Raw genomic sequence first — 27,653 nt, forward strand, 5'->3', positions numbered from 1 at the left:
ACCTCCGTGGGCCACTGCATGTCCCCTCTGCTCTGGCACAGGTGCCTGCTCTTCTAGGTCTCCCTAATGGTTTGCGGATTGAATAGTTTAAGCAGGGAAGGAATAGGAAGGAAGGAAGGAAGGAAAGAAGGAAGGAAGAAGGAAGGGGAAGAGGAAGAGAAAGGAGAAGAAAGAGGAGGAGGAGGAGGAAAAAGAGGAAGAAGAAGGAGGAGGAGGAGAAGGAGGAGGAGGGGGAAGAGGAGGAGGAAAAGAATCAGAGGAAGAAGAAGCAGAGGAAGAAGAAGAAGAAGGAGAAGAAGAAAAGAAGAAGAAAAGAAGAAGAAGAAAAGAAGAAGAAGAGAAGAAGAAGAAGAAAGAAGAAGAAGAAAGAAGAAGAAATATGAATAGAGGGTGCTTCTTGGATCCTGAACGGCAGAGGGTGGGTCCTTCCTCCTCTGCTCCACTGAAGAGGTAAGGACTGTCGCCTGGCAAATGGTGGGATGTGCAAAGGCCCCGTTAGCCAGGCAACCTGTATGTTGGCACATTAGGGTAAAATGCAGTGGGGATGGAGGCCGCCTTTGGGTAAAATGTAGATTATCCCATTCTGAGGCACATTAACGAAGTGCTAATTGTGCTTTCTGAATGCAATTTGGTGCCAGTTGCAGGAATAACTCTGGCACCTGCTTGGACTTTAGACTTGCAGATTAACTCACATGGAAAGAGTAGAAAAACAGGGAATAATTTGTTCTCTAATAAGCCACTTGGAAGCCAACTCATTTCTACAGTTGGTGTCAGAAAAGTGCAGCTCAGTGATTGGAACAGGAAACTGTGTATCTGGTACGTAGAGTTCTGTGCTGTATCTGCCAGGACTTGCTGAGCAACTCACCTCACTTTGCATCTACTGGCCTCAAGTTACCTTCCCACTATTTGGGATAAGAATACTTTTATTCAGTTTGGACAAACTGGATCTGAAGAACCCGGTTTTGCATCTGTCACTTATAGTCACATGAACAGCTCTGATAAATACGCCCAGAAGGCAGGAAAGCAGGAAGTGAGTGTCTGCATTTATGAGCAGTTCTCAGGGATGTGATTCTCAAAGTGGGGCCCCCGAACCAGAAACATTGTCATCACCTTGGATGTTGTTGGAGATGTAAATCCACAGGCCCCACCCAGACCTACTGCACCAGAAACTGGGGGTGGGGTCTAGTAATCTGTGGCTTAACACACCCTCTAGGTGATCTGATGCACGATGAAGTTTGAGAAGCACTGACTGTTCTAGGAAGTGTGGATCCATCAAGCAGTGTTTACTGAGTATTAAGTTACTTAACAAATGGTTACTTGGGTCAAACTATGTGCCCTACAATGTGCTAGGCACTATGGGTTGAATAATTAACAAGACAGCCCTCACAGAGCTTATTGTTTAATAAGTGATGCATTAAACAAGCAAACGGGTGTAATGCTGGGAATGAAAAAGCAGGTGCTTGGAGGGCCAACAGTGCAAGGTGCTTGTTTAGGTAGGGCAGTCAGGGAAGGCCACTCAGAGGAAGTGGCATTTATGCCTCAGCCATGCTGTCAGGAAAGCCAGGGAACATTGGCTGGAGGGAGGTGCAATGTAGGGGCGTTTGTGCCAGATGAAGATGGGACTTGAAGCTCAAAACTGCAGGAGCCTCTCCCCATTCTTCCTTGCCTTTTCTGAGACAACCCTGGAGGAGGGGCGGTGGCTCCCTGGCACAGGGACTCTGTTTATCATCTAGCCGAGTGGAGATAGCATCATCATCATTTTCCAGAGGCCAGATATTTGCAATATTAAAAAAGAAATCATGTGATTTGCTGACAGCACGTAATGGGTAATTCGAGGGGCCTTATTATTCCTATACATCATATCTGGCTTGTGACAGGCAGCGAGCTGTCTGGCATAGACGGAGAGCACACATACCTTCAGTTTGGAATTTTTCCTTCCTGAGTGACAACTGACAGCTAAGATCCTGTTTGGATGGGTGGCCTCGAGTCTTCATTAGGGGCCACTTGGTGTTAAGAGATGCAGTTGAGGGGCCCTCTGAAGGTAGGGACTGACTCATGGCTGATTGACCCAAGGTCTCCTACAGAGAGAGCAGCCAGAGATAGCACTCCCACACCTGCTGACTGTTGACTCGGCGTGGGCAGGGCATGAGGTGTGCTTCTCCTCCTACTGGAGTTGGTCAGAGGCTCTATTTTATAGTTTTGAGATGAGGGCACATCTTCATCACTGAGCAATATTTCTCATTCTGTGTGTGTGTGTGCACGTGTGTGCATGTGTGCATTTTTTTTATCCACTAGGGCAGCATTCTTCACCATTCTTGGGCAGGCATTTGCTTCCTCAGAACAGCATCTGGCAGATAAGAAGACAACTGTGGAATGAATGGATGGATGCATGGGTGGATGGGGAACTGCACTGAAAGTCAAGGAGTGCAGGTCTTCAGAGCAGGAGCAGAGTTCACATCCCAGAGAGGACAGCACCCTTGGGCACTTGTCTTGTGCTTGGTTGAGACTGCCCCATTACATCTGGAGACCTACACTGGGGGTTTCTCAGCTCTTGGAAGGGTGATCTCGATGACTAGGTGGCATATGCCTAGCACTGAGCCTGGCACACGTTAGGCATCCAAAAAGCTGCTCTTGCATGACTGCATTCAATCATTATTTTTCAGGTCAGGGATTATTATTTGTAACATATCAACCTTCCTGGGCTCTCCCTGCCTAGTGTAGAGTGGGATGCAGGACAAGGCAAAGCCCAGAGCGGGATGCTCTCCTTCTGTTTACCCCTCCAAGGAATATCACAGATAGTGTTGTGGGGAAAGAGACCCCAGAAAGGATGCAAGAGCATGAGTCTTTCCTGGATTGGCCCAGGGCTTTTCTGTCATTCGCCTGTGCATATTGTGCACATTTTTTTTCTCCTTGGAAAGCAAATATTGCCTTGTCTGTTTGCTTACATCTGGTCTTAGGACACTGCCCAGCTAATCACTTTGAGGCAGTGAGGGGCTGGAACAATTGCCCCTCTTGATCACATGATTGGGAAACTCTGAATATGCCTGCCTTTCCTCTTACCTCTTGGTTATCCTGAAGGAGGCTAGGAAGGCCCATCTGTATAAGGGGGTAGATAATTGGCGTGAGATGAAATAAGTCTGCACAGCATTATTTACAATAGCTGAAAAGCAGAAGCCACCCAAGTGTCCAGTGATACACTGACGGGGGAATGAATAAACAAGATGTGGTAAGTACACATGTGGAATTGTTATCCAGACTTTACAAAGAAGGAAACAGTGACACATGCTACAACATGGATGAACCTTGAAGACATGCTAGAAAAAATAAACTAGTCACAAAAGGGCAAACACTGTTATGATTCCACTTATGTGAGATATCTAGAATGGGAAAAATAATGAAGACAGAAAATAGAAAAGAAGTTACCAGGGACCAGGGGAGGGGAGAATGGGGAGTTGTTGTTTACTGAGTGTGTCATTTCCATTTGGGAAGATGAAAAAGTTCTGGAGTTGGTGGTGGTGATGGTTGCAGAACAATGGGAATGCACTTAATGAATTGTATACTTAAAAATGGTTACAATGGTACATTTTATGCTATATCTATTTAATCACAACTTTTGAAAAAGTCTGCAGAGGAGAGACTTGGTGATATAGTTTGGCTGTGTCCCCACCCAAATGTCATCTTGAATTGTAGCTCCCTTAGTCCCCACACATTGTGGGAAAGACCTGGAGGGAGGTATTTGAATCATGGGGGTGGGTTTTCCCTTTCCCATGCTGTTCTTGTGATAGTGAATAAGTCTTACGAGATCCAAAGGTTTTATAAAGGGCGGTTCCCCTGTACATGCTCTCTTGCCTGCCTCCATGTAAGACGTGCCTTTCCTTCTCCTTTGCCTTCCACCATGATTGTGAGGCCTCCCCAGCCATGTGGAACTGTGGGTCCATTAAACCTCTTTCATTTATAAATTACCAGTCTCAGGTATGTCTTTATTAGCAGTGTGAGAACAGACTAATACACTTGGTGTCGCAAGTTGTGCCTTCTGGATGAAGATGCTAAGATGGAGTTTGGTCTGTGAGATGTTGTTAGGGATCAATACCTCTGAAAGGAAGGGGAGGAAGTAGGACTGAGAAGAGGCAGAAGCTGAATTGAGTCTGTCACGCAGGCCCTCAAAAACCTTGGAAGCTTTGGAGTGTGAATTGCCCATCAGGACAAAATGACCAGGCCTCTGATGCCTGTGCCTCTCAGACCCCTGATGTGGCTCAGTTGAAGCTGACCCTGAAGGAGCTGTCAGTTGTCGGGTGGGGAGGGGAGGGTCTCTACTGACCACAGAAATGGGGAATCTCAGTGGCACTTTGCTGTCTACCACAGTGGGGAGACAGCAGGTCAAAGAGTCCTATGCAGAATGGTTAAGCTGTTGATGCCTTCGTTTAACAGGTTGGTGCCTCTGATACCCTGTCGTGGGGTGAAGTCACTTGCACATCCAGTGAGCAAGTCTAGAACCATCTTTTTCCAACTCTCAGCCCACGCCCCTTGCAGCTTTCCTTGCCAGTCAGTGCTCAGATCCCACACTTGGCTCAGTCGCTCAGCAGTGGGGTAATCAAACCCACCACACTACCTCGTGGAATTTCCAGGAAGATAAAGTCAGGTAGTTTAGCTTTATGCAAATAGAATACTCTGAATGACTCAAAAGGAAAAACAGGATTATTCCCAGGTCAAATGGGGAATTGGTAATACAGCAGTAATAATAAATCAGAAATGAATGGATTTGAGTGCTAATTCAACAGGAGCTTCACTAGGAGTGTTTGAGCAGATCATGATTTTTATACTTTATGCCCCATGCATCTGATTTGCCACACATTTGCTGAGCACCTATTAAGTGCATAGGACTCTATGGGATACAGAGAGGGAGATAGGTGGGTCCCAGCCCTGGAGTATGTTCCTTCCCCTGCAGAGGCAGGACAAGCTCACAGCTGCACCAGGCAGCATCTGAGCGAGATGAGGGCAAAGGTGCTGGGCCCTGCATCAGCCTGAGCCCTCCGAAAAGCACTGCTTCCCCACGTTCCACTCAAGGGCCATGAACTGTCTATCGAGCAAACTTTTAATGAAAAATAACAGTTTAACCAAAAAGTCAATATCAATTTCTCTGCCCCAAGTCACAAAGATTTTCAATCCTTCAAACTCCATCTGAGCATCTGTGTCCAGAAGCTCGACCTGCAAGGCCAGCTCTCTCCTCTGCAGACTCATTTCTATCCCACAGCAAGTTGTCACCGTCTGTAAACAGGACTTTCCCGGACACTCCCACAGAATAACAAAAAGGGACTGTGTTTCCTAGGGTGAAACTGGGTGGCCTAAAACAGCAGAATTGTGTTGTCTCACAATTCTGGAGGCCAGAAGTCTGAAGTCATGGTGTTGGCAGGGCCAGGCTCTGGGTTGCTGCTAATCCTTGGTGTTTCAGCAGCTGCATGACTCCAATATTGCCTTCATCTTCACATGGAGTTCTCCTTGTGTCCCTGTATCTTCACATGACAGTTGATATGGTTTGGCTGTGTCCCCACCCAAATCTCATTTTGAATTGTAGCTTCCATAATCCCCAAGTGTTGTGGGAGGGACCTGGTGAGAAGTAATTGAATCATGGGGGCAGGGTTTTCCCATGCTGTTCTCGTGATAGTGAATAAGTCTCATGAGATCTGGTGGTTTTATCAAGGGGAGTTCTCCTGCATATGCCCTCTTGCCTGCTGCCATGTAAGACATCGTTTTGCTCCTCCTTGCCTTCCAACATTATTGTGAGGTCTCCCCAGCCATGCGGAACTGTGAGTCAATTGCATCTCTTCCCTTTATAAATTACCCAGTCTTGGGTATGTCTTTATCAGCAGCATGAGAATGGACTAATAGAACTGTATTAGCACACTCCAGTATGACCTATCTTAATTAGTTACATCTGCAATGACCCTATTTCCAAATAAATTCACATTTTGTTGTACTGGGGATTGGGACTTCAATATATCTTTTTTAGGTAAAACATGATTCAAACCAAAACAGGAACCCAGAAAATATATTAGCTTTCTTGTAGACACAGGCCAGGAGTAGTTGGGTGTGTCTGACATGGGGGTGTTTTTCTGTGACAGTGTGTGTAAGGTACGTCATAGTTCTAAGTTGATGGAACACCAGAATCTGCAGACTTTGCCAAACATTCACATTGAACTACTATTTATGTTTTTATTTTCAAGCCAATTATTTAAGTACAATTGGCCCTTGAACAATATGGGGTTTAGGGGTGCTGAACACCCCCACATAGTTGAATATCCAAGAATAACTTTCAATTCCCTAAAACCTTAACTATTAAAAGTCTACCGTGGACTGGAAACCTTACAAATGACATAAACAGTTGATTAACACATTTTGTATGTTATAGGTACTTTATACTGTATTTTTACAATAAAGTAAGCTAGAGGAAAGATATTGTGATTAAGAAAACCTTGAGGAAGAGAAAATGTATTTACTATTCATCATCATAACATTTTTATCCTTGTTATCTTTACATAGAGGAATGGGAGGGGTTGGTCTTGCTGTCTTGGGGTGGCAGAGTTGAAAGAAAATTCATGTCTAAGCGGTCTTGTGCAGTTCAAACCCATGTTGTTCAAGCTCCACTGTAAAAGCATATGCCTTGATGATGGCCTCAAGCATAGTTGGGACATTCTTGCCTTTCAGACTAGGATGCTAAATGTAGCAAACACTTTATTGAGGGAAGGCCATAATTAAAGAAACACTGTCCCAAGAACTGAGCTGGGAAAAGGAGCAGATTTAATGGGTTTGTTCCTTTTGACCTGCTGTGGGTATTTGCTGGCATTTTGTTTTTAGTAGCATAAATGCTTACCTATCTCAGCTTGTGATTATGTCTGTGTATTAGTCCGTTTTCACGCTGCTGATAAGGACATACCCGAGACTGGGAAATTAACAAAAGAAAGAAGTTTAATGGACTCACAGTTCCACATGGCTGGGGAGGCCTCGCAATCATGGCAGAAGGCGAAAGGCACCTCTCACGTGGTGGCAGACAAGAGAAGAGAAACTGTGCAGAGGAACTCCCCTTTATAAAACCATCAGATAGTGTGAGACTCATTCGCTGTCACAAGAACAGCACGGGAAAGACCCAGCCCCATGATTCAATTACCTCCTACTGGGTGCCTCTCATGACACATGGGAATTGTGGGAGTTATAATTCAAGATGAGATTTGGGTGGGGACACAGCCAAACCATATAAGTGTGTGTGTGCATGTTGTGTGTATGTTAGGATGTTGGTATTATTCATTTCCATTTCTACTTCTTGTTGGTGTGTGAGGTGTGAGGGGGTACATAGGGAAGATACCATGCATTTGAAAGCTCTCTACTAAACAATGAATGTCAAAAACTACATGGAGGCTGGCAGACATTTTGTCCCTCGGTGAAGGACACACTCAATGGTGACTGAGCAGAGTGGTGCTGACTGTACCCCCTGGCCATACCCCTGACCCTGGATTGAGCAGATCTCTAACCTGGCTGCTGCTTCTTTCCAGGACACTCCTTCCCTGTTCCCAGGAGATGCCCTGGCTCAAGGGCACTTTCCAGAGTGGAACTTTCTGCTGCTTCCTAAAGTTCTTCCCGACCTAGTTGCTAAGCAATGCTGGTGCTCACCAGAGGGGCTGCTCCTGCTCTGGGCATGGGTTCACCATCCCATCTGCAATTTAAATTCCCTGACAGGACAGGCAGAGGCAGCCGAGCTGTTCACTGGAGATTGCAAAAACTTAGATTGAAATACAGGGAATATCCAATGCCTCGAGCCCTTCATAAATTTTCCTTTGATAGTAACTGGGAGAGAGATGAGAAAAGAGGGAGTGAGAAGGTGCCAGAGAGGGGAAAGCATTGCAATTTAGACCTACACACTGGTTTTACCTTTGATCAGTGTTCTCCATTCCCTCTTTGCCCCAGTGTGTGCTTACTCTCAATCTTCTCTCCGGACTTTCTGGCTGTCTCCATTCATCTCCCTTGTCCCACTTTGTTAGTGAGCTTCTGGGCATCTCTTTTGCTTTTCCCATGGCTGTCTGGACATGAAGAAGCAGGGACAAAGCCACTGACTGGTTAACAGGACCACACAGGTTCCATTGTGGCCAAGTCCCCAAGGGCCCCTCTCCTGGGGCAGCCTGCAGCCCTCCAGGGCCTGGCAATGAGAAGCTCCCTTGGCAATGCCCAGAGCTACAGCTGTCTTGACAATGGCTGGACAGCCTGCTGGGCACCCAGCTGAAATTCTTGGGGGCACCCAGGCTCCTCGGAGCCCAGCAGAGCCCCAGGGGAAGCTGTGCCCCTCAGCCCCCTGCAGCTGATTTGTAGTGAAGGAGGTGTGGAGTTGGGCTACACCATCTCTTCAATTTCCCAGATCAGATCCATGAGGCATCAGAATCAGGCACTGCCAAGGAGCTTGCAGAATCTGCCTCACTGGAGATTGGATTCTGGGATTAGTTCTCTCCTTCAATCTTTCTCCTCTCCCATTTCACTCTTTGGGTCCTGTCCTTTTAGTCTCAGTGTCCTCCAACTTAAAAAAAATCGTCTTACATTTAATTTTCTCCCTATTCCTCAAACACCACTCTTAAGTTATTGGGCATTCCAGGTTCTGCCAAGGAGATGGACTGACAGCTGGGCTCAGGACCTTGCATTCTAAGGTAGATAACGGTGACCAAAACTGGCTCATGGAGACACTGGCTATTCCCACTGACACACCACCCGTGGGCCCTGCCTGGTGGCCTGTGGACAATAGAAACTGGCCTTAAGGAGCCTTCAGCCTTCAACTGGGTTATTTGTGCCTAGTGTGCTGTAAGATTAGGGCTGACAGACAAAAGTACAAAGATCTTGAGTGTTGAGGGAAGTTAAGAAGAAATGAAGCCATTTTACACTTACTAGGGGGGCTATAATCAAGAAACAGAAGATAACAAGTGTTAGTGAAGATGTGGAGAATTTGGAACCGCCATACAATGCTGGTGGGAATACAAAATGGTGCAACCTCTGCGAATAGTTTGGCAGCTCTTCAAATATATAAACACAAAATTACCGTAGGATCTGGCAATCCTACTGCTAGGTAGATCCTGAAAAAAAATTGAAGGCAGGGATGTTTGCACATCAATGTTCACAGCAGCATTATTCACAATAGCAAAAAGGTAGAAGCAACCCATGTATCCATTGAGGGATGAATGGATAAGTAAACTGTGGTATATCCATACAATGAAATATTACTTAGTCATCAAAAGAAAGGGAATTTTTATATATGCTACAGCATGGACAGACTTTTTGAAAACATTGTACTAGGCAAAATACGCCAGACACAGAAGGACAAATACCGCATATTCAATTTATATGAGAAACCTAAAATAGTGAAATTCATAGAGACAAAGTAGATTAGAGGTTATCTGGGGATGGGTACAGAGTTTGCACTGGGGATGATGAGACAGTGGTGATGGTTACGCAATATGGTGAATGCACTTAATGTCACCAAATTGTATGCTGACAAATGGTTAAAATGATAAAAAATAAGTTATGCATATTTTGCCATAATAATAAAAAAGAGTGGCATGAGGCAGCCAATGCGGTGAAGGGGAGCTGGGAGGAACGCCTCCTATGATAAGAGGGAGGGTGGGGAGGGCGGAAGCAGCCATCAGAATGTCTGTGCTGAAAGGCACCGGCCTTGCTAGTGGGGAGGGCAAAGGGACACCACGTGTGGAGATGAGGCTGAGAAATAGGAGTGAACGCTGAGCGTGAGTGTGAGTCCGTGCCACATGTGATGTCAGGAGAGGGCGTGAGTTATGCAGGTTGCCAGGTAGAAGTGAGTAGGGTCCTTAGAGAGCCTGAACTCCTACTCTTAATCTGCAGATAACAAAACCAAGACCCAGAGATTTTCCCAGGGTTTGGAAGGAAAAGAAAAAGGAGGATGAGTGTTTGGTCATCCCATGGGGGGTTTGATTTCAGCCAAATGACATTCCTCCCAGGCCCTTTCCAATATTAGTTTCAAATGAAGTTCTGGGGAGGAGCTGATGGGGGGCAATGGAGATGACTTAAAAGGCAGCGCTGGCCTGGAGGGTGTATTGATCAGGGTCTGCAAGTGTTTTTGTCCAGCCTTCTCCTGCCACCTCCCTAGTTTCCATCTCCTGCCACCTCCCTAGTCCTTCCAGGGCATCAATCGCGCCCCCACCTCTGTTCCAAATGGAGCCTTGGAGACCTGCGGCTGTAGCATGCTCTGTCCCTGTGGACAGGAGAACAGGGGGAGAAATAGGCTGGAGCTGCTCACCTGAACAGCTTGACACCAAAGAATGAGGAGCTCAGTCCAGATATGAGGGTTTGGAGAAAGCTTGCTGGTTGGTAGGTGGTATTCTCAGAGCTGCAGGTGGAGGACGGGACTCTCAGCATCCATAATGCCCCTGGAGCTGGAATTGTGACTGGATTCTCTCTCACGGTGTCCAGTGGTTTGTCTATGTCTCTCTCCTCCTCATATTTGCCTTCTTTCTCCACCTGCTCCTGTCTTTCCAGTCCTCCCTACAGCAAGCCCCAGGCAGCGGTTTCTGAGGCAGGCGGCCATGGATGGATTCCAGCCATATTCAAAGCCACTAGCCCTGTTTTCTCAGGTGAGCCAGACATGCTGTCTTCCACCATTTGATCTTTATGCTGCTCATGCATCTTGTTACAAATAGCTCAACCTTCCCCGTGTTGACTGCAGCGCTGGGACATTACAGTAATGTGCCCATTCAAATCAAGTGGATGCAAAGATCGCTACAGCAGCTTTTAGCCATGGAACATTTAGCCTTCAATAATAGCATTTCGGGTCCTTCAGGGACATTCCTCTGCTGATGCACCTGGGATGCCTTTTTCCTCCTCCCCACCACAACCCCCAGAACTAAGGAGGGGCAAACATGACTTTTGTTGATGAGGAAACAGAAATTCAAGTAAGGGAACATCATGCAGAAAATGAGAGGGTTAGGCCTGATAGGACCACGATGATCATGATAATAATAACAACAATAATTTTGTGCACTACTATGCTGCTTACTGGGTGAAGGAATTTACTTGCATTGGGGTAGGTTTTACATCTGCAATTTCTGGATGAGGTCAGTGAGGCTGAGGGGGTCAGTAGCTGTCCTAGGCACAAGGAGAATGCCACCTTATAGTTTGTTCACCAGTTCTTCCCAAAGCCTATGCTTGTGATCTGACAAGGAAAGCAACTCAAGGCTGTCTCCACGGACATTCTAAAATCAGAGAGAAGCTTCCTTTCCCTGCTGCCTCCACGGCCCCATGCTAGGACCCTCCGGCTGGTGCTGTCCAAGGACCTCTTCCCTGGTCCCTCCTGCCTTCCTCGAGCAGTATTCCCCTCACCCCCATCCTGCTCCAGCCTCAGCCAGTAACCTTGGTGGATTTTCACTGAATATGTTGCCTCCACCACCAACAGCATTTTTATTTGCACATCCTTGGGGATGCCTTGCCTGGAGGAAGGAGTCTGTGGGATTATCCAGAGGTAAGAGGGAAACACTGCGCAGTGGGAGTCCCAGCAGGGGCGAGGAGCAGGGGAGATGGCCGGAGGCTCTGTCTCCACCCTCCTCTTACCACTGCCCATTTCCAGGGAAAGACAACACAGCCAGAGCAGGGCAGTGGCACCACGGCTTGCTAATGTTGTAGCATACCTGGTACCTCAGTGAATTTTCCAGGACATGAGAGGCCCATGTAATAAATAGGTCAGGAAACTGAGCCACAGAGAGGACACGGGACTTAGCACAGGGGAAAAGAGTGGTTGAAATGGAACCAGATTCCAGGAGGCCTCATTCCCAGTCCTGTACTCTTCCTGCAGAGACACCATGCTTTGAACCAGGCTCGAAGTTGCCAAAGTGAACATTTTAAAACTTTTCCCAGGGCTCAAGAGATGGCCAGTAAAATCTCCAGACACTGTGGCTCCCACAGGCTCCTTATTGGGCCATTCACTTCATGGGCACAGTTTGGTGGTTGGGGTGAGAGGAGCTTCGTGGAGAGGACAAAGGATGGGGAAGGAGCCTAAATCCCAAATGCAAGGATTTTGTCCTAAATCCCAAATGCAAGGATCCCCTCCCTTTCCTCACAGAGTTCAGGTAGCTCCTCTTCCTTCTCCTCCCAGGTTCTATTCCCTCCTCTCTGAGTCCTCAGAGCACCCCGGAAGGGGGAGGGCCTCTGGTTGCTTTCGCGGCGGCAGGCTTTTCTATGCCGGTTTCTCTGGAGGGTGCGGGCGGTTGCGGGTTCCAAGCTCGGGCTCTGAGCCGGGCCAGGCGCGCGCTTCCTAGTTCTAGCAGCAGAGGGCGCGCCTGTCATTGGAGAAGGAACGGCGCGGCCGCAGCCCCTTCCTCGCCGACCGCGTCAACTCCTGGCTGCCTGGGGACCGGCGCGGGAACCCCGGAGCAGTAGCTTTGTGGAGGGCGACCCAGGTGGACGAAAGAGCTCGGCACACCGTGTGTCCCCAGGCCCGCTTCCTCCGTGCGCCTCTGTCATCCGCTCCATCTCCGGGAAGCAAAGGGACTTGGGGTGTGGCACAAAGAGCAGGGATGCAGTGGCCGGGTCACTTGGATGGTGTCCTCATCTGAGGCCAGGCCACACCTAGGCCTCCCCACACGCTGTTCCTATAGGAGTGCCACCAGGACTCACTCCAAAAAGGAATGGACGGCGAGGGTTTGTAAATGGGACAGCACCCTGGGAGTGCAAAGCCTGGGACCGGTCCCGGTGGCCTTGGCCAGTCCTTGAGCCTCTATGTGCCCAGTTTCTGTGTAATGCAAAGACACTGAATGAGGAGATGGTCCCTAAAACCCCTCCCAGGGCCAGCATCTGGGATCTCATGCTTACATCATCTTGTCCTTCCTTTCCATGGACTCTGCCTGTTGGACAGAGTCCACTGACATGCACCTGCCAGAGCTGGGTGGGGAGGGGCCAAAGTTGTCCTCTGTGAAGTCATATGAGAGGCCTGAGAGCAGCAGGATCGGTCCTCCTGTGTCTCATCTCGCGTTCTTCCTGCTCACAGGAAACAGAATCCCTACCAAGTTTCCATCCTAGAGACAGTCGATGTGACTCATTTCATCCCCTGGTGGTCTTGGTTGGCCGCACTCATTGGGTGCGGCACCTCTGATGTGGGAGGCAGGGGTCGGTGGAGGGGAACCGCTTCCTCCACCGGGGGCCAGGTTGTGGGAAAGGCTGGGAAAACACACGCTCTGGAGCAGGCTCTTCTGTGACCTACCTTGGGCACATGGGAGAAATCCTTCAGCATTCCTGAACCTTAGCCAGTCCATGAAACGAGAGGCTGGAGATGGTGTCCACATCCCTTTGCTGTTTTGATGTCTGCACTTGGTGAATCCTGGTCAAGCACACCTTACCTCTGCCTCTCTGGAGAAGGGAAACGAAGGAGGAGGAGGCAGGGGGGAAAGAGACCATTTAGGAGGAGAGCAGAAGTCAGAGGGGAGAAAGGTGGATGGGAGGATGCAGTGGGTGGATTTGCACCTGCTCAGAGGTGGGCAGCTGAGCTTTGAGGAATGTGCTTCCCTGCACTGCATGGCGTGAGATGCTCTGTGTAGGGGATGGGCGGGAAGCGGGGGGTTCTGGTGAATTAGGAGAATATATCTTGGTAGAAATCCAAGTGTGCTCTCAGTCCATCCATCTAGACAGGATATAACCTCTTAGGACACTCAGAAACTGAAAATAGAGCATGTATGGCTCTGGAAGCAAGCCTCTGTGTGTGTGTGTGTGTGTGTGTGTGTGTGTTTATGATGTGCAAATGCACAAGCAATAGAAATACAAGCACCATGCAGATTGCATAGGTAGGCATCATCAATAAACATTTATTCGGCACCTACACTCAGAAACTCACACACATTTACAAGCCCAACATATCCTGCTATACACATGTACAAAAAAGATCACATTGACCCCTAAGGCAAAGAACCGTTTGCTTGAAGAAGCTTCTCTTACAAGATATTAATAAAATACGCAGGCACATTTTAACTTTAAAAACTCTGGAGAAGGAAAGAAGGAGGGTGAAGAGATGGGGCTGGAGGGAGGAATGGGTAAGGCAGGCCTAATCACAAAGTACTTAGCCCATGCGTCTGGGCCTCTCTGTAAGCACCATATTTCACAATACCTTCAACCTGATTTTCCAACTCATTGAAAACACTTGCCAGCTGCTGCTGAGTGACTCCATTTACTGTTTACATGAGCTCACTCTAACAGGGCCCCTGGAAGGTAGTCCCTAAGGAGAGCTATGGGTGGAAATGGAGTTGGAGGCCCTAGATCTTGGAATTTTGACTGGGGAATGGGAGAAGGGAGAGTGGGGTAATCACCCAGGAGGGAGAGGGTGGGGCAGGCCAGGAGGGATGGTGAGAGTCTCTGGTAACTTCCATGGGCACATCTTGGATAGGAATTCTTTGTGGTGGGTAGTGTAAACTTTTTTCCACCTCCATCACCCCACATGCAGACTCAAATATACAGACATGTGAAATGACATTCAGGGATTTCATAGTACCTCACAGGATGGCTCCCAGGAGCTGGTCCTCTTGCAGATATGTTAGCTATCTGCCTCTGCATTGATGAGCAGAGTGTTCCCTTGCAAGACCCCATCTGTCGTAAACACCACCCCCATGGGTCTGCCATGATTCCCTCTGTTCTCTCCTCTCAATCACTGTAATGTGTGTCCCTAATGCTGCAGGCTGCTCCTCTCCCATTTTCCCCTCCTGTCCTTTTTTTCTGTCCTCCTCTGCCCATGACAGAAGCTTCTGGAAGAAAGAGAAGGCTCTCCTATTAGCACATTTGTATGAATAGATGGGTTTGACAGGGTGCTGGCATGCTGAAATGACAGATAATACTCCCGGGAGGAACCGAGACACTGAGCAGCTAAGTTGTGATTAGAAAGCATGGGAGAATTTCCAGGAAGGTGAAGGCTGGCTGTTCCTGGTGAGGCATCTGGGGACCTTGTCAGCCACAGGTCAGATACTGACCCCTTCGGCTGGTTAATTCGGTCCATTCCCATTGTAGCCCATAATCAGTCCACAGTCTGGGATCAAAGTTTAGCAAGTCCTCCATGTTTTTCCCACAGAGACAGGGGACCTCAGGACCCCACTATTAGAGACCCCTCAATCTTTGCCTTCAACTCTGAAGCCAGACCCAGATCTGTAAGGGCTGAGAGAAAATCTTCAGGGAAACCTTTTGCCTTTGTAGCCATGCAAGTTGCAACCCCAGGCTGTGGGGCTGGGCTTCTCCATCTGGTTATGTGGGGATCTCATCATCAGAACTCATCTATATTACCCAGATTGGGTGACTCTGGATTAGCCAGGTGGTGTGGAGGAGGCCTGCTCTTTCCCCGCTCCCTCCCTGGGGCATCTGCCTTCAAGGTTTGATCTGCTGTCGGCCCCTCCTCCTTGCTCCTAAGCTCCCAAGCTCCCTAACTTCACTTAATCAGCTTCCTCTGCTGCCTCTCATTTCCAGCAGGGTGTGGCTGTGCTGGGAAAGAGACTTGGCCTACAGCCTCACAGTGATTCAGAAGATGCTGGGTGAGGACCTCTGTGTCCCTGCTCCAAGGACCCTGAGATGACCCATCCCAGGACACTCAATCCTGCCTGCAGATGCTAGGCTCTGAGGAGATGCCTGCTATAGCACCAGCATATTCTGCAGACATGTTTTGAAATGTGTTAATAAATAACTGGAGAACAGTATCTATACAATTACCTAGATTTGCCTGAACTTTACAGGGCAACTAAACAAACAGACATACGTTCGCAGAAAGGCCACAGTAAAGAAGACAAACCGAGGCTTGGTCACCCTGAGGATCAGCAGCCGGATCTTTTTCTGAAACAAATTTCCTGCTAAAGAGTCCCTGATCTCTGTGATGCAGTATTTCCCTAGTTTTTATTTCTACTTCAACGAGGCACCTCAATGTCAGTTTCCTTTGGGAAAAGAAAATCAAATGTCCCCACAGCTTTTGCCCAATTGTGAAGGAAAATTTCAGCATTGATTGTCTGTCTGGACTCTTGTGGGGAGGAGGCCAGTGGGCCTAGTAAGACCCTTAGCACACCTGGGCTGTCTAGCCTTAAGGAAACCAGACCTGCCAGGAAAGCAGAAAAGCTATGAAGAGATTTTTCTCTGCCTTCCTCGGGGGACAATCTTCCAGAGCAACAATGCACCACGTATTTACAGAAAACTTATTATGTTCAAGGTGCTGGGAGAAGCTAGTTGCAGATACTTAGAGCAGTAAGGCTTTAAGTTAGACATAAGGAAGGACTTCCAGCTATTGGTATTGATATAGTAGGACCCAAGCTTACTTCACAGCTTGCATCATCAGGGAAGGATGAGATCATTCTTGAGAACATTTTGAATAAAGGCTTAGAGGGACTGAATATTCAACAATCCTGTTAACATTTCTCCCGGTCCTCCTCCTGCTTTCCAGGATGATACTGATGTATGATTTTTACTTAAAGCCCTCCCCCATCCCCACAGACACACCTGGAGCCTGGCAGGCCTTGGCATCAGTGGCTGTTGTCATGGCGGGGAGAGCTGAGGTGACCTCTGTGACTGCCCTGGGCACAAGGACTGTCATTCTGTGAATCCTCCCTAAGCCCGCTGGCGGGGCCCCTTTGCTGCCACTGCAAGTTAGGTTTCCCAGCTCAAGTAAATTCTGGAGGGGATTGACCTAATTTCCAGAGTCTAAGGGGTGACAAAAAGCCCCAGTCAAAACTCCTGTAAGTGGGTGATAAACAGTCTCTATTAGAAAAAATAAATAACATCTCCAAAGGAGAGCAGGCTTCCTAAGACCCCCTTGCCTTTCAGAGAGACAGCTGTCTCCTGGGAGGAGGACTCCCTGAGCCTCCCGCTTCTGCCGCTCCAGAGGAAAGGTTTGCCTTGCTGTCTCCCTGCAGCGCTAGCTGCTCACCATTTTCACGGACCACCGCAGCCTCCTGATGGACCCCACAGCAGGAAGAGGCTGTGGGAGAGGTCTCCACCCTTCAAGGTGGGGCTGACAGTGGTGCTTGGCCTTTAGAGTTGAAATGTATTGGTTCTCTGCCTTGGGAGGAACAATCACTCTCTCTCTCTCTGTCTCTCTCTATTTCTGTCTGTCTCTCTCTCAAACACACATACACATACACTGAGACAGCTATCATCATACCTAATTTACATGTTATGGAAACCGAGGCCCAGAGAGGTTAAATAACTTGCGTGGTTTTGTCCAGCTATTAAGTGGGCAAAGCTAGAATTAGAATTGAAGCCCAGTGACAGCTTTCAAATCAAGTTCTTTCCCCTATTCTGGAGCTGCAGCAACTTTAATAAGCATAAGAAGTACTTTGGGATCTTGTTCAAATGCAAGTTCTGCAGGTCTAGGGTGGGGTGGAGATTCTGCATTTGCAGTAAGTTCCCAAGTAGCAGGGTGTGCTACAAACACCTCAAAGCTGCAGACCCTGGGGAACAGTCCCCACAGAATAGGAGGCGGGAATCATTCTGGAAAATAGGGAGACATAAATACCCAGACAAGCTTAGGTCTCCAAGGAGGCAGGGAGATCAGGAGTGGGAGGAAAGGGCAGTCTGTCTCTCTTTCCTTAGAAGACTTCATGGTTTGAACTTTGCCTTGGTGAGATTTCCTGATATGGGTACAACTTGTGCTGATCTCAGTGGGAATCTGGAGCCAGAGATGACCAGGAATAGGGGGGGACAACATCTGCCAAGTTCCATTCCTGGTTCAAAATTCTAACTTGCCAGCTTGTTCATTCATCTAATGACTCAGATCTGATGGCAGATTGAATTTTCCAAAAATGACTGCAACAATATCTTCCATCCCACATGTTATTCTTACAGTGGGACTTTCCATCTAGAGGTAGGACCTGTATTTCTTCCCCATGAATCTGAGTGGATGTGCAGTTATAGTTGAAGTGATGCTATGGGACTTCAGAGGCTAGGTCATAAAAGGCAATACATTAGGCCGAGCATGATGGCTCACACCTGTAATCCCAACGCTTTGGGAGGCCGAGGCGGGTGGATCACCTGAGGTTGGGAGTTCAAGACCAGCCTGACCAACATGGAGAAAGCCCGTCTCTACTAAAAATACAGAATTAGCTGGGCATGGTGGCACATGCCTGTAATCCCAGCCACTCAGGAGACTGAGACAGGAGAATCACCTGAACCTGGGAGGCGGAAGTTGCTGTGAGCTGAGATCACGCCATTGCACTCTGGCCTGGGCAACAAGAGCAAAACTCCGTCTCAATAAATAAATAAATAAATAAATAAATAGCAATACATTTTCCACTTGGCTCTGTTGGGACACTTGTTCTTGGAATCCAGCCACCATGTTGTAAGGAAGCCCAAGCAGTCACATGGAGAGGCCATGTGGAGGTGTTGTGGCCAACAGCCCCAGGTGATGCCCCAGCCAACAGCCAGGTGTGTCAGTGAACAGGTTTTTAGATGATTCCAGTACGTAGTCACTGAGTCATCTCAGCCTTTGACTCTTTCCAGCTGAGCCCTCAGACATTGTGGAGCAGAGAGAAGAAATTCTTGCCTTGTCCTGTGATATGGTTTGGCTCTGTGTCCCCACTCAAATCGCATCTCTAATTGTAATCCCCACATGTTAAACGAGGGACCTGGTGGGAGGTGATTGGATCATGGGGGTGGTTTCCCCCATGCTGTTCTCATGATAGTGAGTGAGTTCTCACGAGAGCTGATGGTTTTATAAGTGTTAGGCAGTTCCTCCACTCTCTCCTTTTCTTGCTGCCTTGTGAAGAAAGTACTTGCTTTTCCTTCACCTTCTGCCGTGATTGTAAGTTTACTGAGGCCTTCCCAGCCACACAGAACTGTGAGTTGATTAAACTTCTTTCCTTCATAGATTACCCAGTCTTGGATATTTTTTATAGCAGTGTGAAAACAGACTAATACACCTTGTTTGAATTCTTGACCAGCAGAATCCTTGAGCATAAAAAAGCGTTGTTTAAAACGCTGATGCGTGGCCAGGCAAAGTGGCTCATGCCTGTAATCCCAGCACTTTGGGAGGTCGAGGAGGGCAAATCACCTGAGGTCAGGACTTCGAGACCACCTGGCCAACATAGAGAAACCCCATCTCTACTAAAAACACAAAAATCAACCAGGTGGCAGGCACCTGCAATCGCAGCTACTTGGGAGGCCAAGGCAGGAGAATCGCTTGAACACAGGAGGTGGAGGTTGCAGTGAGCCAAGATCATGACACTTCACTCCAGCCTGGGCGACAGAGCCGAGACTCCGCCTCCAAAAGAAAAAAAAAAAGCTGATGCATTTGTGGTGGTGTATGACACAGCAACAGCAACCCACGCTAGCCCCAAAGCAGGGACTGCCTGAGGCGGTGTGGGTGACAGGGCTCAGGAGGGATTTATAAACAGGTTGGAAAGTGGGTTAACTCCTGTGTTCATGTGCACTTTACACGTTCAAAGATGCTTTTCCATACTATGGATGCCTCAACAATTCTCATTTTACAGATGGGAAAACCCTGTTTTCAGATGATTTTCATGCTGAGGCTTATGAAGGTTAAGTCGTTGTCAAAGGTCACGCAGGGGCTGAGGTTGCACCAGGATGACTCCCAGGTCTGACTCCAGAATCAAACCTCTTTCCATTAAAGCTGTGCTGCCTCAGTTCCTGGCCTCGCTCAGTCCTTGGCAAATAAAACGTCACTCACTGCCTGGTGCAAAACCACGGATGGCTGGAGCCCTCCCCTCGACATAATGAGTTTGAATTTTGTGCCTTTAGTACCTATCATGCAAAAAGAAAAATCTTGAGCGTTGTTTAATAAACAGAGTCAGAGGGAAGCGATAGAATAGGGCAGGTGTTATTTATCAAATGTAGGAAATAGTTTAATCAGGAAAAATCAATCCTGGGGTGACTATTTTCAGGAGGGTGAGGATTAGTGTGAGGACTGAGCTCATCGGTGCTTCAGGATTTGAGAGGGGCTGCAGATGGGGAGCAGGTGTTGGGGTATTTGAGCCTAGCTGGTATCAGGTATTTTTCCCACTTTCTTTGTATCTGCAGAATCTCTCCATGGACTCTGTGACTCAGCACTTGTGGCTCCCAGGCTGTGGCCTTCATTACCTCCGAGTAAGGTGGCAGACTGGTGACCCCCACCTCTCTCAGGCACATTGTTCCTGCTGTGATTTCAAAGATGACTGTCAGGTGCTTGTGGACAAAGTGTCCCTGTCCAGTTTGCCTCTGGCCACAGCTCCCAGCCCTTCACGTATCCCATCCCTGGCTCCTGATAGTGTTTGAATCTTGATGCCATGATATGACCCCACCTTCTTCCTAGCACAGGAGTCTTTGAGCAGAGCTGGTTGGAACCCATGCCACAGAAGCAGCCGTGGGAGGGTGCAGGGCCTGTGCTCTGGGGAGAGGAGTTTTATTCAGACTCCCTCTCTGGCGGGAATGCACCTCTCAAATTCCTGGCAGGATGGGATCGAAGTAGTCACCCTTCCCCAGAGTCTCATGTGGGGAATGCTCCCTTTCCTGGCATCCTATCTCTGGGTTTCTGGTTAGAAGGGATACTTCTGTCTCCCCCAAACTTTTCTGCGTCATGCCTTCTAGCCAGCAACTGGACACGATGGGATGGTCATTTGTATGTATCAGCTTGGTAAGGCTGCAATGTTAGACACTAACCATGGTGTTTCATAGATGGGGTTAGCATCTACTGTCAGCTCACTTCAACTGATGGAGATTGCCCTCTATCATGTGGCGGGGCCTGATCCAATTGGTTGAAGGCTTTAAGAGCAAAAACTAAAGTTTTTCCAGGAAAGAAGAAATTCTCCCTCAAGACTGCAGCATGAATTCCTGCCTGAGTTTCCAGCCTGCCCTGCAGATTTCATACTTGCCAAATCTAAAATCACATAGACCAATTTCTCAAAACAAATAAAAAGTAAATATTTTTACACACACACACACACACACACACACACACACAACTCCTGCTGGTTCTGTTTCTCTGGGGAGCCCTGGCTGATACAGACAAACCCCTGAGCATAACATTTTTATTCTCCTTAGCAACTCTGACCCAGGAATGGCAGGTGTGATGACATTGGTGGTGGAGGTGGGTGGAAGGTTGAGGCTGACATGCAAACACACATGCACACACATACATTTTTTGAGCCTGTGTCATGTGGACATTATCTGCTGCACGTAGTAAAGAGGGAGGGTCTGCTGGGAAGAGCACTGGACTGGGGAGCCAAAGGCCAGAGCTCAGGTCTTGATTCATGACATTTACTATTCTTCTGTAAAATTGGGGGGAATTCCAAGAATGATCAGGGAAACCAAATAAAATATAAAAGTTACAGCATTTTGTAAAGCACTATGCAAATGTCATTTGGTATCTCTTAATTTTTTAAAATGCAGATTCATTCCACAAATGATCTAAGTTAATTATTTTTGAGAGAGAATCTGACCAATGGGTGGAAATGGACTTGGCTGTCTTCCCTCTGAGTGACAGTTCAGCACTGTCAAATGAGAAGAGAAAAAACTGGGGGCCATTTGTCTGAACCAAAGGAAACTGTCAACAGACTTTAAAAGAGTTTTATCAAGGATGTAAATATGAGGTTATTGAACGTGCTAGAAGGGGAAGGAAAGATTCCCACTGGAAGGGGCTTTGACAGGTATTTGGGCTGTGGGATGTTTGAGAGAGAAGGGGCAGATCTAGCCCCTGTGGTCCTCCTGTTCCCCATCATTTCTTTGCCTTCCTTATCTTGATGTTTCAGAGCCAACCCGACAGCGACATCTTTGCATCCTCAGCAGAGGGTGGGAGCTGTAGGCATTTGGTAGGGCTGAGGCTTGTCCTGGGAAGGAGAAAGAGGGTCCACATGGCCAGCTAGAATGCTTAGAGGATTCTCTGCAAAGTGCCCTGTGTCCCTACTCCATATACATGCCCTAGGACCCTAGGGTCTGATTTTTAACTCCTCAGTTGCCTGTCTCTTAGACTAGCCTATGAATGTTATGTGGTCAGAGACCATCATGACCTGTATCCTGGCACATAATGTTTAATGAATAAATAAATGAAGTCCCAAGGATGCCCAAGCTGCAGGTCATCATTCATTACAGTCATACTCCTGTGTGCACTGCATCAGGAGCCCTGTGGGAAAGTGATAGAGGAAGGGAGGGGAAAGGAAGGGGAGGGAAAAAGTAGGGGAGATAATTAACTAAAGAAAGAAGGAAAATAATTTCTATCCTCCAGGGATTTACAACTTCACTTGAGGAGGTCAGATATACTCACACAATGCTAACAGTTTGCTCCTATAAAACATAATGAGTTTCATCCTACGGCATCTCACTGTAAGAGAATTAGCAGCCAGCCCGTGTGCAAGCAAAGGCAGTCTCTTGAGAAACAAACCTGGAGGTGCCAGGGCAGAGGAGACCAAGTCCATCCTGGATGGGGTAAGGCTGGGTTAATGAGGACTAAACCTAGAGGGAGTGCAATTGGAAACGGCATCTGAGTGGAGTGTTGGCCATTCTCTGAGCTCAGAGTACACAGGCAAGCTGGGAAAAAGCCCTCTGAATCCAGCCAAGACTGATGTCTCAGATGCTGCCCATCTCAAGCTGTCAGGGACCTTCTCCCTTACAGCACATTCAGACGGCACAGTCTTGCATTAATTTAGAGCTAATTGTCAGGTAATGAATTCGATTTGGCTCACCATATTGAAATCCCTTCTGCTCCCAGCTGAACACCAGTAAATCATTTGCATCACAAATCTTCTCTTTGCTGGATGCTCAGCTTGCCCAAACTGTTGTTCAGACCCTTCCTGCCTCCCCACATTCACTGATCTTTGAAAGCAGCTGAAAATCATATCTCCTTGTTAGAGCCACAAAGCTGAGACTCACACAAGAAAACTGAGTTGGGGTAAGTGTCTTTGAAGAGCCTAGAACAATGGTTCTCCAAGTTTGGTCCCCTGAACCAGCAGCATCAGCATCCTACTAACTCATTATGAATGCACATTTTCAGGGCCTACCCCAAGCTAATGGAATCAGTAACTCTGGGGTTGGGGCCCAGCAGTCTGTGTTTGAAAAGACTCTCCAGGTGATGCTGATGCACACTCAAATTTGAGAACCACTAGTGATACGGTTTGGCTTTGTCTCTCCACCCAAATCTCATCTTGTAGCTCTTATAACTCCCACGTGTTGTGGGAGGGACCTGGTGGGAGACGATTGAATCATGGGGGCCGTTCTTTTCAGTGCTGTTCTCGTGATAGTAAATGGGTCTCACGAGATCTGATGGGTTTAAAAACGGGAGCGTCTCTACGCAAGCTCTTTTTGCCTGCTGCTATCCACGTAAGAGGTGGCTTGTTCTTCCTTGCCTTCTGCCATAACTGTGAGGCGTCCCCAGCCATGTAGAACTGTAAGTCCAAAACACCGTTTTCTTTTGTAAATTGACCAGTCATGGGTATATCTTTATCAGCAGTGTGAAAACAGACTAATGCAACTAAGTCTCTTAAAACATCCACTAGATCCACCAGAATGTCAGTGATTCTTCTCCATTCACTTCAACTCCCTGCAAGACCAGCTTCTCTTTCAGGTTTCTGGATTTTCTTAGGGGTTCTGAATTTATTTTCTACCTCTGAATTAGCTAGAATTAGGTTCAGTTTGGGGGAAAAAGACAGCTATAAGTGACTTAAGCAAGTCAGAAGTTCATATCTCTAATGTAAAGAAGTTGGTAGTAGGCCATCCAAAACTAGTGTTGTTTTGACGAGAGCATGCTATGTTGCAGCTCTGCCAGCCTTAACATGCTGCCTCATGGCCCAGGATGTCTGCTCAGGGTCCAGCCATCACATCTGCATTCCAGCAGAAAAAAAGAAAGGAAGGGAGAAGGGCATGCTTATTTCTTTACAGAAACTTCCCGGGAGTTGCACACAGCACTTTCATCTTAAATCTCATTGGCCAAAACTTAGTCATTTAGCCATATTTGGCTGCAAAGGAGGCTGGGAAATATAGTTCTTACTCTGGGTATTCATGTACCCAGTGGGGAAAAATCAGGAAGTCTATTTTTGAGGAAAAAAGGGAGATCATATATTGGCATAGACAACTAGCCACAATTATCTGTGCCACAATTTCTGAGACGTATTTCTGCTTCAAAGTCTTCAAAGTTCTCCATGTTCTTTACATTCTTCAATGCGGGCTTCACAACACATTTATTTCAGGAAGCCTTTTTCGATCACTCTGAGCACTGCTTTTCCTGACAGCCCCCACGCCTGTAGCCCACTACATTCAATTGCCACTGCCTGCTGATCCATCTAATTTCCATGGAGTCGTGATCCACCGTCAGACAGTAAGAGCCTAGGAGCACGTGTGTGGGCGGCTTCGCAGCTGGTATTTGTGGAGCTGTGGGGAGTCTGTTAGCTCTTCCAAGGCCTGTCTCCTCACCTGTGAAAGGAGGGGACCGTAGGTGGTCCCTGAGTGCCTCCCAGCTCTAACATGCCACACTGCTCTTTTTTTCGATTCCTTCCCAATGTTGTTGATGGTCCTTGAGGCGGGGAGGCAGTGGGGCCTGACCAGTTAATGAGCAGAAGAATTCAGGGAGCACTGATGATTCATGAAGGCATGGATTGCAAAGGCAGGAAGTATGGCTCAGGGCTTGATTTGGATGACGGCTTTAGGGAAACTGGTTCTGGAAGTGAGAAATGTGATTTGTATTCAAATTAGGGGAATCCATGGAGAATCCTGTAAGTTTGGTGCTGATAGGGAGATCATTTATCTGAAATTGCCGCTTCTTGCCTCAAACTCCTTCCCATCTAGGTCTATCTTAGCCATAAAAACTTAAGACTTTAAAAAACAGACCAGCCTGAGGTCCACAGAGAAGAAAGGTAATTTACCTAAAGTCTTACAAGCAAAGAGTGAAATGACAGAATTGATGCCTCCCTGAATATGACCTAAGAGTCACTAAAAGGTCATCATCAGTCCACGGCCCTCCCCTTACTCCTAAATGATCCTGGCTGGAAGAGTGACTCCACTGGAGTTTTCCTGCAGTCGGAGAAAAATTGAAACCCCAGCTCTTCCACTGACTTGTTGTGAGGTCTTGAATGAGACACTTGACCTCTAGAAACTGCAGTTTTCTTATCTGTTAAATAGGGGCAATAACCACTTTGATTCTTAGGAGGATTAGATATATTTACATCAAGTCCCTGACACTTCTGCAGGTGTACCTTAAACTTTATTTCCTTTCTGGAGATTCTTAGGCGTTATAGTCCGCTGAAGAGTTTTCTCATCAGGTAAATTAGAGGTAGACCTCCATATATTTAAGTATCTGCTTAGCTGAGAAACTGCTAACTGCTCTCAGGACAAATTCAACTAACAATAACACTGAGCTCCAAGATAAGCCTGGGTCCCCAAACTTAAGGTCTGTGGTCAGAGCAGGGAAGGGCAAAGGAACCAATAATGATGGACACTTCTTATGTCCAGGATGTAGGACATGCTTTATCCAGCTTAATCATCCCATAGTCCTGCTAGCAGTTCATCATCCCATTAAGGTTAGGGTTAGAGACTGGATTAGGATCAGGGTTAGGTTTGTTAAAATTATTTTACAAATGAGGTTATAGAGGCCCAGAGATGTAAGTAAACTGGCCAAATATATCGGGAGATGAGAATCATGAACCCGGTGGGATGGAGAAAGGTGAGTTTTGATTTGATTTGGGTCAGAGAGAAAGGGAGAGAGGGGTCCCTCGGCCATCACCTCCTTGGGAAGACCAGGCTTTGCAAGCTTTGTAGAGTGAGCTGGGTGTCTCCCTGGCATCCACCTCTACCTGAGCACTGACCACTCTGCATCACTATTGGCTGATGGGGTCCCTGTCTCCCTCCTCAGGACAGGGCACACCCATCATCCCGCTCAATCATCACATCATTCAGATATCTGTTTGTTACCCAGCCTTCTCCATCCCTGTGCCTGAAGCCCAGAAGGACTTTTAAAATTGACTTTAATAAATTATTTTACAATAATAATAATTGTAATAATTGTATTACAATAATGTAATAATTGTATTACAATAATGTAATAATTGTATTACAATAATGTAATAATTGTATTACAATAATGTAATAATTGTATTACAATAATGTAATAATTGTATTACAATAATGTAATAATTGTATTACAATAATGTAATAATTGTATTACAATAATGTAATAATTACAATAATTGTAATTATATTACAATAATTACAATTATAATCATTTATTACAATTATACAATTTATTACAATTACAATTATATATACAATTATACAATTAATGTACTATAAATACAATGTACAATTATACAATTAATATACAATTATAATTACAATAATTTATTGTAATAATTGATTTATCAGCCAGTTGCAAGCTGGGTAGTGGGGTCAGAGTAGACATGCTTCCCTCTCCTCTTGGAATTAATAGTCTCATTGGTGAGACAGGATTAACCCACGGAATAAGGACCTGCAATCTGAGGCTGCTAAATGGCATGGCCCCAACTGGAAGCCCAGAGGTTTCAAAACAGATCCTTAACAGCTGCAGCTGTTAGATGGATCTTGATCCCTGGAGACTGTTTGGGTTCGGTCAGGAAACAAGGAGGGAGGAGCAGGAATGATGGTGGCCAGTGGGAGTAGCTGGCTGGAATGAGTGGCCGGTGAACAGCAAGGAGAGGCTTGTTGGGGGAGAATGCAAAGGCTTAAAAGACATGAGAGGATTCTGATGCTGAGAGCAACAGGGAGCCATAGAAGGTGCTCAGGCAGGGAGATTCAGGATCAAGCAGTGTTGCAGACATATGAGTCCTGGAAAGTGGTGGGCAGAAAAGACCAGGAGGAGAAAGCCTGGAGTCAGGCAGAATAACCAGAAGGCCAAAGGAGTGGCCTCCCTGTTGCTTTTCTCCACATTTGCTCTGTCCCGGACTTTTTTCAAGGGGCTAGTCATTTGGACACAGCCCATACGTGGATTCTAGGAACTTCTTTCATTTGTTCATTCACTTATTCTTTCAAAATATTGATTTTGATACTTACTATGTTCCAGTCCCTGTGGGACTGCAGACAGGAACGAGGCAAGACTCCTGCCCGCAAAGACCTCTGCAACTGAGGACAGACACAATATACATACACACAGCTACCTAATGACTTCTTTCATCGATGCTATGCCATTTAAATGAATTATTTCATTATGTGCATAAGCTCTAGTCCTCTGCCCCCACCTGCACCCCCATCTCCTCACTCCCACTGATTTACCCTTTTTTCCATGGGGCTCACTCGTAAACATCAAGCACTGTGCCATGGTAGGCAAAGGAACTATGAGACACAGGGAGTGGTCTATGATGGGCTGTGAGATGGAGTTCCTTCTATTGATGTCCCCTGGCCTGCCAGAGCTTGTCCACTGCCACCACTTGGCACTTTCTGCACACTGTGGGCCCTGGGGGCAGAGAGACTGCTGAAGATTCTCTTGAGACCTCTGTCCCCTAATGTTTAACACCAATCTCTAGTGTTTCCAGGCCTAAGGAGCTGGAGCCCACTGACTCCTTAACCTCCTGGTCCTCCTCTATTTCTCCTTCAGGCTTTGTTCCTCAGATCAAGGGAAAGAGTCGAAGGCACAGAGTAAGATGCTCAGGACCACCTGGGCTCGGTCACTGGCTACCAGCACACCCACTTAGCAGCTCTTTCCC

General features: G+C 47.1%; 1 long non-coding RNA gene across 1 annotated transcript in view; it reads left to right on the forward strand.

The window, feature by feature from the left end:
• The window catches only part of LOC130541675 (uncharacterized), a 38,682-nt gene extending 22,970 nt beyond the window's left edge, over positions 1-15,712 (forward strand). The window contains exon 6 of the long non-coding RNA XR_008955753.1: positions 15,490-15,712. This is a non-coding gene — a long non-coding RNA (uncharacterized LOC130541675). The remainder of the gene's footprint in view (positions 1-15,489) is intronic.
• The last annotated feature ends 11,941 nt before the right edge of the window (positions 15,713-27,653 follow it).

The sequence above is a fragment of the Pan paniscus genome, chromosome 6, assembly GCF_029289425.2.
Source record: "Pan paniscus chromosome 6, NHGRI_mPanPan1-v2.0_pri, whole genome shotgun sequence".
NCBI lineage: Eukaryota > Metazoa > Chordata > Mammalia > Primates > Hominidae > Pan > Pan paniscus.